This window comes from Tamandua tetradactyla, chromosome 2, assembly GCF_023851605.1.
Source record: "Tamandua tetradactyla isolate mTamTet1 chromosome 2, mTamTet1.pri, whole genome shotgun sequence".
Lineage (NCBI taxonomy): Eukaryota > Metazoa > Chordata > Mammalia > Pilosa > Myrmecophagidae > Tamandua > Tamandua tetradactyla.
Window position 1 is genome coordinate 217,574,786 of NC_135328.1, and position 16,054 is coordinate 217,590,839.

The window sequence follows — 16,054 nt, forward strand, 5'->3', positions numbered from 1 at the left end:
CTTTAAAATAAGCTGCACAGCCAAGCCAGGCATCAAGATGGCAGAAAAATATGGCCTACGCCCGGGGAGGGGCAGTAATTATTTCCAAACAATAAACACAGTGCCAAGTTGTTTTTCAAAGTATTGGCTTTAGTGTATGCCCCTCTCATCAGTGTATAAGTGTCCGTTGGTCTGCATCTTTGCTACCCTCTGGCATTACCAGATGCCAATCTCGTGGGTATAAAATGGCATCTCAGTGTTGTTTGATTTTGCAATTCCTTGATTACCAGTGAGAACTTTTCCCCACGCTTATATGCCATTTATGTTCCTTTTTCGGTGAAATGCTTGCACTTTGTTTTTGTCCATTTCTTTACTTGGTTGTTTGTCTTTTTCTTATTGATTTGTAGAAATTCTCTATATATTCTATAAATTCACTATATATTTGACTAGTTTTATGTGTTATAAATACACATATTTATGCATTCTGGTTTGTAGTTTTATTCTTTCACTTTTGAATGGCGTCTCTCTTTGTCTTCCTAGTGCTAAGGAGAAAAGTTTTAAATGTAATTTAGTTACATGGATAACTTTTCTTATACAATTAGCTTTTTGGGGTCATTATTGTCTATTAAAGAAATCCTTCCCTGCCCCAACACCAGATAGGTATTTCCTCATTTTTCATTCTAAAAGTTTGGAAATTTAGTGTTTTGTATTTAAGTCAAATGTATCAGGAGTTAACTTTGGTGCGTGTTGTGAGACACTGATGCAGTGCTGTGGCTTTCAGGTGGAAAACCATCCCCGCACCCTTTATTCGGTGCACCATCTTTTCCCCGCGGATCTGCACGGCTGCTCTGTTGTCCCCCTGGATCCCATAAACCCTGGGGTCTGTTCCTGGGCTTTCTGTTCTGTTCCCTCAGTCAAACTGTCTCTTCTGGTGCCGATCCTACACTGTCTTTATTATAACAGCTTTATAACAGCGCTTGGTCTCTGGTAAGTCAAGTCTCCCCCTCAAATCTCCCCCTCCTCCTTTTCTACTCCAAGCTCTGCTTGGCTGTTTTTTTTTTTCCATAGGAAGCGTGGAAATTTTTGAATATTTAAATATTCCCAGAGATCTTGGAAAGTCACTGAAACGCCAGATCACTTTAGGGAGGGTTGAGAGTTCCACAATATTGAGTTAATGTACGTAGGTGGCCAGTCTCACCTATGAAGATGACATGGAGATTCCTTTAAGACTCTTCAATAAAATGGATGGCTTTTCTCCAGAAAGAGCGTATTCAGCTTTTGTTAAATTTATTTCTAGATACTTTGCTTTGTTGTTGCTTTTCATATGGTTTTTCTGTTTTTTGCTTGGTATAGGGATGCTGTTGATTTATTTTTATTGATTTATAGCTAGGCTCTGGTTAAACTTCCTTATTTCTAATAGTATTGTGTAGATTCTTTGGGGTTTTCTAAAGAGACAGCCATATTATTTGAAATAATAGTAGTTTCTTCTTTTTCTGGTCTTTTTCTTTTTCTTTCTTTTGTTTCACCTATTGCACTGGCTAGGAGTCCAGCTCAGTGTGACATCTGTTTTAATTTTATAGGGAATACTTTCAGTTTCTTGTAAAGACACTTGATCAAGTTAAAGAAATTCCTTTCTATTCCTGGTTTGTGAAGAGAGTCTGTTTTTATTTTTAAAGCATGAGTAGGTATTGAATTTTATCAAATGATTTTTCTAGAGGAGAAAAAGCATTTGATTGCAGATGGCTCCACGTGTGGTTCTGGCCTCTTTGAGTTAAATGTTGGGTCCAAACATCAGCAATATTCTAAGAAAGTTACTGCCTAAAAGAAATCTATTGCAAAATAATAAGTATTTTCTTCCTCCTTAAGGGGTGGATGTTCTTATGCTTTGGTGTATGCTATAATTATATACCTGTTCAGGAAATATTTGTTGATGGGCAAACTTTTTTTATTTTAATTATTAGGGAAGTTGTAGGTTTACAAATAAAAATCATTCAGAAAATACAGAATTGGTACATAGCAATCCCCATACACACAGTTTTCTCTATTAACACTTTGCATTAGGGTGGTATCTTTGTTACAGTTGATGAAACAATATGATCACAACTATACAACTAACTACAGTCCACAGTTAGCATTAGCGTTCACTGTTTGTGTTGTACAATCCTCTGGTTTTTAAAAAGTTTTTATTCTCGCAACATATATACAATCTAAAATTTCCCCTCTTAACCACATTCAGTTATACAATTCAGTGGCATTAATTACATTCACAGTGTTGGGCTGCCATCACCACTTTCCATTCCCAAAACTTGCCATCACCCCACATAAAAACTCTGTACCAATTAAGCATCAGCTCCCCATTTCCTCCCCCGATCTGAGCCCTTGGTAAGCTGTGTTCTAATTTCTGACTCTATGAATTGACTTACTCTATTTCATATTAGTAAGATCACACAATATTTTCCTTTTGCATCTATCCTATTTCATGCAACATGATTTCTTCAATGTTCACCCATGTAGTTGCATGTATCAGAACTTCATTCTTTTTATAGCTGAACAATATTCCATCATAAGTACGTAACACGTTTTGTCTGTTTGTTCACCAGCCGATGGACACTTGAATTGCTTCCATCTGTGGGCAATTGTGAGTAATGCTGCGATGACTGTTGATGGTGTGCAAATGTTTGTTTGAGTCTCTACTCTCAACTCTTTGGGATATATACCTAGAAGTGGGATTGTGGATCATACAATAATTCTGCACCAACAATGAATGTTTCTATCTCTCCACATCCTCTCCTACACTTGTTATTTTACATTTTTGAAATCATGGCCATTTTAGTGAATGGGAAATGTCATCTCACTATGGTTTTGATTTGCATTTCCCTAATGCTTGATGATGCTGAGCATCTTCTCATGTAGTTTTTGACCATCTGTACGTCTTCTCTGGAGAAATGTCTATCAATTCTTTTGGGATATACTTTTTTTTTGAATGGGAATAGATGTCTTTTATGGATCAGACCAGCATAACTGATGGTAAACTCAAGCAGAGCTTCCCTGGGTATCTGGTTTCCACTCTTCTCTTTTCTGGGAGTCCATGACCCACCTCCATCCAGGGGGGTAGGGGCAGTAGGGTGAGCCAGGACAAAAAATGCAGGGTTGGGATCTGCAAGGGGCTCAGGGTAAAGGTAGAAAATGTGGGTTCCTGGGCCATCCGAGACAGTGTCCATTAGGGCAAAGGAGAGGCTCTTTCTCAGCACAGACGGCTCTACCTGGGGAAGAAGGAGCTGTCCGATACTTTGGGAGTCTGACCAGGAGCAGGAGACCTCAGGCAAATGTCCGGTTGACCTGGTACTCTGGAAAAATACGAAAAAATAGTCGCTGATAGTAAAATCCTTACAAAATAGGAGGCAAAGCAAAGCTGAGGGCATTTACCAGTGCCATTTCATGAGCAGGGTTAGGTGTAATTTTTTTTTTGTCTTCCAATACAGAGGTATCCCCTTGTAGCTTTGGGCAGGGCTGTTTAATTCTCGGTTGTCCATTATCTGCAGACACAAAGTGACCAGCAAAGCCCATAGGCTCGCACTGGGAAGAATCCAAGATAACCTAATTCTCATTTGTCCCAGATTATAAAGTCTGCAGATTCTTCAGCTTATCCAACAGAGGCTGTATTTATTAGGCAGACTATATAATGCTTTTATTGTAATATAGTTTGGTATAATGTGTACACATTATAAATGAGAAACATAGGAATTTGGAATATGAGTCATCTTTTCCTCTAACAGTGAACAAAGAAAGAAAATTGACTCCTCTCAGAGTTAATTTAGGAAATGCAATAATTAGATGTAATAGAAATCAATGCAAATTTTCTATGATAAAAATAAGTGAGGTTGCACAGGTGGCTCAGTGGTAGAATGCTCACCTTTCACGCGGGAGACCCGGGTTCGATTCCCTGACCATGCATCTAAAAAAAAAAAAATTAAAAATAAATGAACATATTTAGGAATATACAAGTTGGAAACAGGTTTCCAAAAGCTTAAAAACAAGCTTGAGTTATTTCTGAAATGAATTTTTATTTTCTTGTCTAGTGGAAGATACCACAGATGGAAATTTTTGATCTGAGGGGCGTTAGACTACTAAAGTGGGTGTCAACCTCCCCCGCTGAGCAGATGTTTCCATTTGTGGGTGGTATGCACCCATGGGCCAGGGTGGGGTCTGTGAAACCTGGGGTGGGGGGGTGTCTAAGAAGGTGATGATACCACCGTTTTTAAAAGGACTCTATAATAAAATGCAAATCTATTCTTTACACAGAAACAAAAGAGTCTCTATGAACAGAGATAACATCTTTTAACTTTTACCTATTTTTTAACTTTATGTTACTATTACAAAATCCATTTATACATAAAGTCTAATGATGAAATAATATGCCATCCTTTGTAAGCAATGGAAACTTGGACTATTTTGGGCCAAGGTGGCTCAAAAGCTTTAGAATGCGGGGTTTCTTTTTCTCATGACAATTGAATTATTAGTCACAAAAATGATGCTGGTTTTTTTTTTAATCAGTCCCGATTCAGATGGCTGTCATTTAGATTAATTAAATCATTGAAGCATTTCAAACAATGTGTCTTTTAGAGATTCATGGAAGAGGCTAATTTGGAAACACAAATGCCCCTTCATTGGACAAACATCCATGAGATGCCTGCTCTCACCAGGCCCCACGGGAGGGAGGAAGGCTTCCAGGAGGTGAGGATGAGGAGGAGATACTCAGGCAGCACGATTCCCACAAGGAACAAAGGGCTCTGGCAAAAGGGAGGGAAGCGGGGTGCCTGGGGGGCCTTGATATGTGAAGGGAGTTGCAGGGCAAGCAAAGACCAGACACCCAGATTTAGTAGGCTAAAAAGAAGCTCAGATTTTACCCTGTGCACACTGGGCAGGCAGGGAAGGGATTTGCATTCTAGAAAGATCTCCCTGATGACAGTGAGAATAAAGGAATAAAGAGAGGCAAGGGTGGGCTCCAAAGCCAGGTTGGGAGGTGCCTGCAGGGAGCTGGGTGCAGAGGCTGCTTACATGGAGAGGAGACCTGGGGGGCGGTGGGCTGTGGGCGAGGAGGAGCTCAGGCAGCCGGGGTAAGGCATGCATGGCCCCGTCTGCAGAGCTGAGACCCCCCGAGAGGAGGAGCTGGGGGAGGGAAGGACAGTCTGCCCAGGGCAGGGGTGGGGGTGGGGCAGAGCAGCCTGCAGCCACAGGGAGCAGGGATGGCAGCTCTGGAATAATGGATGCCAGTGGAGTCAGAGTGGATGTCACCACAGAAGTGACAGCCTGAGTGGACGCTGGGTTTAGTACCAAGGCTGTCACTTGACGAGAACCCTTTCACAGGAGTGTTAGCCATGAGAGCTGACCAGGGGGTGGACCGAAGGACACATGGGAGGTGACAAAATGGTGACAGCATGTGAGCTCAAGCCTTTCAAAAGAAAGAAAGGGGAAGATGGTGTGGGGACTGGAGGGCCACAGGGGGTTGAGGAGAGACTCACCAGATAAAATACAGGATGCCTTGTTAAATATGATCATCAGCTAAATGAATCATTTTTCCATATAAGTATGTCCTATGCAATATTTGGGATATATTTATGCTAAAAAAAATAAATTGCTTATTTGAGATTCAAATTTAATTGGACATCCTGTATTTTTATTTGCTAACTTTTGCAACCCTAATGAAGGGGGAGTATTTGTTTCTCTTGCTGTTGAAAAGACGCGAGCACAGAGTTTCTTAGAGAAGGGGTCAAGGGGAGCTGGGGCCTGAAACAAGGAGGGGCTGAGGTGAAGACCAGGTTCCCATTTTAATAAGAGGGTGGGGGGCAAGGGCAGTGCAGACTCGAGGGCCTGAGCCTTATGGAGGGAAGGAGAGGGAGTTCCTGGCGGAAGGTTCTCTGCTTGGGAACCGTGAGGGCTGAGCAGGGAAGGCTGGGCCCAGCGAGCCCGCTGAGTGGAGGGGAAAGCCGCAGCCTTGCTCATTGGAGGCGACAGCCCTTCACCCTGCAGGGGCGCAGCTCTGCCCCGAAGCTACGCTCCCGCGGGGGGTTTCCAGGACGGTGTGACGAGGAAGAGGAAGTTGAATAAATTGGTAGGAGAGTGGCAAGCTATTCCAACACTGCACTTTACTCGCTAACTAGGTCCTTGTTAAAAAGGCCACTTTACCTCTCTCTCTAAGCCACGTCGGCAGGTGAAGTCACTGCCCTCCCCCTGCATGGGACATGACTCCCAGGGAGGTAAATCTCCCTGGCAACCTGGGACAGAATTCCCAGCATTGGCTGGAACACAGCATCAAGGGAGAAAGCCTTCTTAACCAAAAGGGGGAAGAGGGAAATGAGACAAAGTATAGTTTCAGTGGCTGAGATTTCAAACAGAGTCGAGAGGTTATCCTGGAGGTTATTCTTATGCATTATATAAATATTCCTTTTTAGTTTATGCTGTATGGGAGTGGCTAGAGGGAAGTGCCTGAAACTGTTGAGCTGTGTTCCAGGAGCCTTGATTCACAGAAGACTATTGTATAATGATACAATGTGACTTTGTGACTGTGAAAACCTTGTGTCTGATGCTCCTTTTACCTAGGGTATGGACAGATGAGGCAAAAAAAAATGTGGATAAAAATAAATAATTAATGGGGGGATAAGGGGTAAAATAAATTAGGTAGATTGAAATACTGGTAGCCAATGAGAGGGAAGGGTAACGGGTGTGGAATGTATGAGTTTTTTCTTTTGTCTTTTTATTTCTTTTTCTGGAGTGATGCAAATGTTCTAAAAATGATCATGGTGATGAATACACAACTAAGTGATGTTATTGTAAGCTATTGATTGTACACCATGTATGGACTGTATGTGTATAGAGATTTGACAATAAAAACAAAAATATTTTTTAAAAAATAAAATAAAAATTTAAAAAGGCCATTTTAACAAGCTATCAATCTTTCTGCAGACAAGGCTAATTGGGAAATAAAAACATGTGGGGGAATACATCCCAGGGTCATCTGGACAGAAAATTATAAAGTATTAGCAAAGTCCCCTAGAAGAACTGGGGAAAATGTGGAAATATTAAACTTCCCCACCTGGGGAATTCATGATATACCCACAAGCATTGGGGACTACCAATTCAATAGGACAAGCCCTCAATCTGGGACTTGCCATTATGAAACTTATTCCTGCAAAGGAGAAGATAAGCTTACTTATAATTATGCCTAAGAGTCACCCCCAGAGAACTTCTTTTGTTGCTCAAATGTGGCCTCTCTCTAAGTCAACATGGGAGGTGAACCCACTGCCCTCCCCCTCTACGTGGGACATGACTTCCAGGGTGGTATGTGGTACAGGACTCCTGGGGAGTCATAATCAAAAGGGGGAAGAGAAATAAAGCAAAATAAAGTTTCAGTGCCTAAGAGATTTCTAGTAGAGTCAAGAGGTCATTTTGGAGCTTATTCTTATGCATTATACAGATATCCCTTTTTAGTTTTTAGTGTATTAGAATATCTAGAAGGAAATACCTGAAACTGTTGAACTGTAACCCCGTAGCCTTGATGCTTGAAGATGATTGTGTAACTATATAGCTTTTATGGTATGACTGTATAATTGTGAAAATCTTACAGCGGACACTCCCTTTATCCAGTGTATGGACAGATGAGTAAGAAAATAAACACAACATAAATAAATAAGTAATAGGGGGGATAAGTGATATGTGATATTTTGGGTGTTATTTTTATTTTTATACTTATTTCTCTTTTTTGAAGTAATGAAAATGTTCAAAGATGTGATGATGAATTCACAACTATATGATGATACTGTGAACCACTGATTATATACTTTGGATGATTATATGGTATGTGAATATATCTCAATAAAATTGCATTAGGCTACAATGGTCAAAACAGCATGTGCCGGCACAAAAACAAAAGTATTGACCAGTGGAAATGAACCGAGAGTATGGAGATAGACCACCAAATCTGTGGCCAGTTGATCTTTGATGAGGCCATCAACTCCACTGAATAAGGAATAGTCTTTTCAATAAATGGGCATGGGAGAACTGGGTATCAATAACCAAAAAATGAAGGAGGATGCCTACCTTACAAGCAATACAAACATTAATTCAAAATGGATCAAAGGCCTAAATATAAGAGCCAGTGCCATAAAACTCTTAGAATAAAATATAGTGAACATCTTCAAGACTTCACAATAGGAGGTAACTTCTTAAACTTTACACCTAAAGCACAAGCAATGAAAGAACAAATAGATAAATGGGAACTCCTTAAAATCAAAAGCTTCTGAGCCTCAAAGGACTTTGTTAAAAAGGTGAAGGGGCAGTCCACTCAATGGGAGAAAATATTTGGAAACCACATATTGGATAAGGGTTTGATATCCTGTGTAAATAAATTATGCCACTCAACAACAAAAGAACAAAAAATCCAATTATAAAATGGGCAAAATATATGAATAGATACTTTTCTGAAGAGCAAATACAAATGGCTAAAAAGTACATGAAGAGATGCTTTATCTTCATTAGCTATAAGGGAAATGGAAATCAAGACTACAACCAGATACCACCTCACACCTATAAGAATGGATGCTATTAAACAACAGGAAACTATGGATGTTGGAGAGGATGTGAAGAAATTAGAACATTTATTCAGTGTTACAGTAATGTATAATGATATAGCTGCTGTGGAAAACAGTTTGTCAGTTCCTTAAAAAACAAACTGAGTGGCCCTACCGATACTCAGTATATACCCAGGGGAGCTGAGAGCTGTGACACAAACAGACATTTGCACAACGATGTTCACAGCAGCATCATTCACAATTGCCAAAAAAATGGAAACAATCCAAGTGCCCAACAACAGATGAGTGGATAAATAAAATGTGGTATAGACATACAATGGAATACAATACAGCAGTAAGACAAAAGGTCCCAAAGCATATGAAAACATGAATGAACCTTGAGGACATAATGCTGAGTGAAATGAGTCAGGCACACAAGAATAGTTACTGTACAATTTCACTATTATGACTCTGGCAAAGGTAATCTCAGAGGTTTATACTGTAGAATCTAGCAAACCTAGAGGTACAGAGCAGATAGAGATGGGGAAAAGGCTACCCAATAAGGTGGAACTCAAACGTAAGGGAACGGATAGAAGTGACAGTAACTAATTAGTGGGGTTATGAGTAGTACTGCCAGATTGAAGGTGAACATGACTGAAAGGGGATGTATTCCACTAATTAGCACAGTTATAAATAAGTTCTTATATGAACAACTTCAGAGAACAACTTCAGAGTTCTTATATGAACAACTTCAGAGGTTTGATCTTGTACAGAGAGTGAATAATCGAGGGTGGAAGGTAATATTGCATGCTATGATTGGTAGTTAAGAGGAATACATCAACAGTACTGCAGCAATACCAGGGGAAAATAATTGGGGACAGGGGAGGGACAAGAGATTAGGGGAAGTTTTGGTTTGGTATTGGGTGAGACTGTGCTTATCAGTCCTTTGTCTCTTTGGACCAATGAAACTTTTATAAAGTTGATAGTGTTGCTGATTGTTCAACCAAGTGAGGACACTGTAAGACATGGTTTGTTTTTTGGAAATTATTCATGATGCCCAATGGATGGAGGGAGCCGAAGGGTACAATGACTGAGAAGCCAAAAGGCGAACTGTGATATATATCATAGATGGAATATTGTGCGGTTACAAAAAAGGAAGGGTGTTGTGAGGCACACAACAAATTGAAAGAAACGTGGGGACAATGTTAGGCAAAATAAGCCAGAAACAGAAGAATAAATATGCTATGTTCTTTTTCAGAAAATACTTACGAGAAAATTGGCACCTAAATTGTAAGCTCTTATAACAGTCACACTTCATCTGTAGTTGTAAGTGCATTTCTAGATTGTAAGACAATGAGCTATTTATGTGTCAGCAGGCATTTCCCTGAAATTTTGAGAAACTCTGTGACACCTCAGACTCAGAAATGGGGTTCTGCAACCCTGAAAGTTAGCATTGTCACATACAATGACAATGAAAGTAACCAAAAAAAAAGAGTTCAGGTTGCAATTAGAGATAAAAACGAAGACAACCTGGCTAAGTCTAAGGTGTAGAACGCGTGTACTCGAGAGCTTCACCTACTGTATGAGACCAAAGGCAGAGAGATTTATTGTGTCTAGAATCTAAATTTTCTGTAACACACAATCTAATCAACCTGTCTGGATAGATCATTTAAACAACCCAAAATTCATGAAGCCCAGAATGGGAACAAGGCGTTGTAATTCTGTATAGCTTAATGTGATACCCGGATACATCTCAGACTACGGTGGGCTGATAATTACAAAGTATTGGCAGAGTCCCTTGAAGGACTAAAAATAAAAATATGGAACTGTTGAATTTTCCCATCTGGGAAACCCCTGGTACTCTCTTGAATGGTGGGGACTCCCAAGAAAATAGACCAAGTCCTTGATTTTAAGACTTGCCCTTATGAAACTTATTTCTGTAATGGAGACCCTAAGACTACCTATAATTATGCCTGAGAATTGCTTTCAGGAATCCTTTTTGTTTGCTCAGATATGGCCTCTCTCTCTCTAAACCCAGCTCTGTAAGGGAAATCATTACCCTCCCCACTACATGGGACATGACATCCAGGGGTGAAAGTCTACCTGGCAACGTGGGACATGACTCCCAGGGATGAGGCTGGCCCTGACACTGTGGGATCAACAATGCCATCCTAACCAAAAGGGGGAAAAGAAGTGTTACAAAATAAGGCATCGGTGGCTAAGAGAGTTCAGTGGAGTCCAGAGGTTATTCTGGAGGCTACTCTTATGCAAACTTCAGCTAGGCCTTGCTAATCCCTATGGTTTGTCAACCCCCAACAAATACCATTACTGTTAACTCTTCAGAACACCTGGGCTCTGATTTGCTACAAAAGTTTCCTCCCCAAGCTTACTTTCCTGAAACCTATAACTTCCAGAGGGTTCCTAGGTCAGATAAACCCTGAAACCCAGAGGGACCAGTTTCTCCAAGATCTTCAACTAATTACATCCCCCTATCCTTTAGTGTGGACACTCCTTCTCAACATGAAACAGTCAGAACAGGCATTGCCTAAAGATCCCTATCGATTGTGAGAATGCTCAGAGGAGAAGGAGGAGGTATAATAGAGAAAATAGAATTTAACAAACGTGTATGACTGCTGAATCACTACACCGATATATATTTTTTTAGCTTCTAGCATTTTGGAGCAGCTAGGAAAATTTTGAAATAGTGGAATGGTAGCCCATAACAAATTGAATTCTGCTCTGAAACTGCTTTTTAAAATGTACTTTGAAAATTATTGTTTTTTTCTTGATTTTCTTTGTTTATATATTTTACAATTTAAAAAGCGTTAAAATTTTTTAAATGCATTACAAAAAACAGCGGTAGTGGGGGTTGGGTGTGCAGCAAAAGTACTCTACAAATCAGCCTTCTCGGGTGGAGGAGAATTGGAAGGAAGACACAGTAAGAGCTGAGTTACTTCTGTTGCAGACATCAGGAAGGTAAGATTCCAGCTGAAATGTCCTTCTTCCGTGGCCCTCCCCTCCTTGCTACCCCCACATCTATACAATTAGACCACCTGTGCTGGTTTGAAAGGGTGCATGTCTCCTAGAAAAGCCATGTTTTAATCCTAATCCCATTTCATAAAGGCAGAATAATCCCTATTCAGTACTGTATGTTTGAAACTGTAATCAGATCATCTCCGTGGAGATGTGATTTAATCAAGTGTGGTTGTTAAACTGGATTAGGTGATGCCATGTCTCCACCCATTTGGGTGGGTCTTGATAAGTTTCTGGAGTCCTATAAAAGAGAAAGGAGATATGGAGAGAGCAGAGAATGCTGCAGCACCATGAAGCAGAGAGTCCACAACCAGTGACCTTTGGAGATGAAGAAGGAAAATGCCTCCCGGGGAGCTTCATGAAACAGGAAGCCAGGAGAGAAAGCTAGCAGATGATGCCGTGTTTGCCATGTGCTCTTCCAGCTGAGAGAGAAACCCTGACCGTGTTTCACCACGTGCCTTCTCACTTGAGAGAGAAACCCTGAACTTCATCAGCCTTCTTGAACCAAGGTATCTTTCCCTGGATGCCTTAGATTGGACATTTCTATAGACTTGTTTTAACTGGGACATTTTCTCGGCCTTAGAACTGTAAACGAGTAACTTATTAAATTCCCCCTTTTAAAAGCCATTCCACTTCTGGTATATTGCGTTCCAGCAGCTAGCAAACTAGAACCGCTCCCCCCTTCCAGTGCCTATGATAACAGAAAATGGCCTTGACACAGACAAAGACCAGGGAAAGCGGGGCTGCCTGCATGAAGTCCTGGAGAGAATTCACTGTCTCCAGACAGCCCTCCTGGGGGCCTGAATGTTCATTGCGTATTTATTTGCTTATTGTCTGCTTCCCAGACTAGAACCTCAGCATTACCGACTGCAGGGACGTGGGCTTATTCTCTGCTGCGTTCCCAGCACCTGGTAATAGCCAGGAAATAGGGGTTGGGTGAATGAATGAATGGGGTTAAGAAGGCACATTGGTAGCCATCCACTTATGTTCTAAGTAGCAAGACAATAATTTCTGAACTCTGTTCACTTATTATAATGGGATTTCGCCAGGTTCCCTTCTGCCCCCACCATCTAGTGAAGAGGGAGGTTGGGTGAGCTGACAACTGCTGATGCCTGGCACTGCCAGGGGTCACACCAGGGAGGACTTGCTTAGAAGCGTGAGCACAGAGTAAGTACAGTGTCCCATTTTGGAGTTATTTAGGGAACAGTGAAAGATACTACCTTGCATTCTGGAAGCACATCGTTCACTTTGTGTTCCTGTTACGCTTTCTTTCGGGGGAGCCTAGGGTTGGAGGGAATTCCAGGCTCTGCTCTTGGGGGGGCGGGCAGTCACCTGTGAAATACAGAATTGCACCCCAGTGTGGAAGAGACAACGTAACCTGTCAAGCAGGGATGGGAAAGATGACTTGGCATCCGACGAGCACGCACTGGCAGATTTAAGAAATCCCCAGGATTATGCTTTTTCTCAAAATTTCCTTTTGCTAGCATTATTTATGAAAGGCTGGCCACAAGCCAGAATCCAATGAAAATTCTTCCAACCCAATGCATTAATAAGTTGAAAATTCTTCCAATTCATTCAACACTTTTGCGATTATGTAGTGTCAGGGTTAATTAAGTTCATGGGCTCTGGGTGTCTTCGGCTGGAGCTCTGACACTATCACTCGCGGTTGGTTGCTGAGTTTCCTTAGGCAATTTACATAATCTTCTAAGCCTTGGTTTCCTTCTCTCTAAAATGACCTACAGCTGCTTTCCACAAGCCAAACACTCAAGAAGGACTATTATTGCATTATTATTAAATGAACCAGAATAGCTAGTTTAGCCTTGCTCAGTGCAATTTATGCTCACTGCTATTAAGCAATTAAACATGTTGGATGTGAGAAATGCTTTACAGCTCAGAGCAATTATAACCACACATCCTGCAATTGCGGTGTTTCTAAATATAGACCCTGGCTGGTCTGATTCTTTAGAGGCCAAGCAAATCTGACCTTTGTGGGGACGTCTGCTCACCTCCCCCGGTGCATCTTTGCACAATCACCAACAGCCAGCACGGCCTGCATTCGCCATCCCTCCCTGATCACGGCAAAAAGACAGGAAGCTGACGTTAGCATGGCTTTTCCTTTCATCTAAAACATTCCATGCATTAAACTTTACAAATGAACATAGCACACATGTTGGGCAGTGAAACAATGTTCTTATGCTTTTAGAAGACAAATTCCTGGATCGCTTGTGTACTGTTTACAAATAAATACCTGCTTAGTGAATGAAATTCCTGCACCACAAAAGCAGGGTTTGAAAACATGTTTTGTAAAATAGAATTCTACTTCTGACCCATAGGTCTTAAATATTGAGGCATTCCTAAAATGAATAAACTTGCATGTTGATAAACAAAACTATTGTAAAATAGTGCCTTATTAGAATTTTTAGGTATTGTTGCTTAGCCTTAATATATATATATATTTATATATATATAATTTTATTTTATTTTTTGCATGGGCAGGCACCAGGAATTGAACCTGGGTCTCTGGTATGGCAGGCAAGAATTCTGCCACTGAGCCACCGTTGCACCACCCTATATGTTCTTTTAGTATCCTGTATGGCAGGGTCACATTTCATTATTTTTCCATGTGAGTATCCCGTTATTGCAGCACCATTTGTTGAATTTTGTTTGTTTGCTTTTGTTTGTTATGCTTGTTTGTTGTATTTGGGGAAGGGCATGGACCGGGAATCAAACCCGGGTCTCCTGCATGGCAGGTGATAATTCTACCTCTGAACTACTACCCTTGCACCCCCGCCTTCATAATTCTAAAGACATAAATTGTAGGTGAAGTTATGGAATAAAAGATCCAAAACCGTTTCAAATGATAAAATGCATAAATGGCTGCAGATAATTTGTAAAAAAACAAATTGGTTCTAAATGATACAATATTTTCAATGACAGTTTTAAAAAATTGCATACTCTTATTAACTATAAAACAGAATATTAATATAGCAATGAGTCTCTCCTTACCCACTTGTGAATATTTTTATAGGATAGAATCCCAGAAGTGCAATTGCTGGACTACAGGCTTTGCAAATTTAAAATGTTGACAGGTATTACAAACTTGCCCTTTAAAAAGCCAGAGCAATTCCCACTGCATACAGCAAGGCAGAGCCACAGGATTTGTCAAGTGGAAGGAAAATAAAAGGTGAGGCCGGGAGGAAGGGAGAGGCGTTTTGGCTCTGTAGCTTGGATCTGTCTAACCGGTTGGGATTCTTCTGGCTTCCTGTCCATGATCTTCATTTACCAGCCATAATCCTAAAAGGTAGATGACTATATGTGGACTCGAGGCTTCAAAAGCTGGATATTCTGGAATGAATGACGTTTGTGCACTTCTCCCCGACTCTGAGTTGAGAGCTATTGAGTGAAAGGCCGAGAGAGCTTCAGAAATACACAAGCCTCTGACAGCGCACAGGAAGTCATTGTCCGGTGCCTGTTTGGATGTTTGTTGTTGTTAATATTTTAAAGAAAGCGGGCGCCGGAGGGCCTTTTGCAGGGACAGGCCTGCCAGCGGCACTCTGGGGACGGGAAGGAGGGTCGGGTCCAGTTAGTGCCCCCCCACGTCTGTCCGGGCGGGTGCTGGTCTGGTAGACTCTCCAAGGCTCCCAGTGGCCCGTAAACATTAAAGACCCCTGGATCTTAGTAGACGCTCAGTAAATACACAATGAATGAATGAATGATTGACTCTCCAACAGTCAGCGATGGCCAGTGGGTAAATCAAGTGAATGACCACGTGGGCACTCAATCCTTGGATGTCTGGTCTACTCTCTCATCTACTTAAGTGCCAAGGAGAGAATGATAAAAAGGAGCCAGCTTGACAGAATATATATTTTTCAGGTCTATTATTTAGAATTACTCAAGAAAAACATGTGCTGGCCAGGAACTTGTCTGCTCTCATTTTGTGGGCCTCCTCCTCTTTCTGTAGACTGCCCGCCCCAGCCTCTTCTCCATGTTTCTGCAATTACTCCCCCCGCTGCAGTTCCAGCTGGGCCTGGGGCTACAGGGCCAGCCCTGTGCCCCCCAACACAGCCCCAGAATCACAAATGGGTGTCACTGTACTCAGGGAAGTCTTATTTCACAGCCACAACTCTACTTTTAATTTTTTATTTGATAAATAAATTTGGTAGACAATTGGGAAATACATACACATTTTTTTCTTTTACATGATATCATCCCAACAACACAATGAGGTAATAATATTTTTATCACCCCCATTTTGCAGGTGAGATGATCGAGGCACTGTTAGATAGCCTTTCAGTAGTTGTATGTCTGAGGGCACAAGGCTGCAAGTTGGCCCGGCAGAGACCTGCCCTGGGACGGGCCCCTCTGGGGCCTCTGTTCTGTCTGTCTCACCCCCTGCTGTGACTCTTGCTAAATGCACCTATGTCTCCCCACTTTCCATAGTGAGTGTGTGCAGATTGTACAACCAAGTTTGGTGT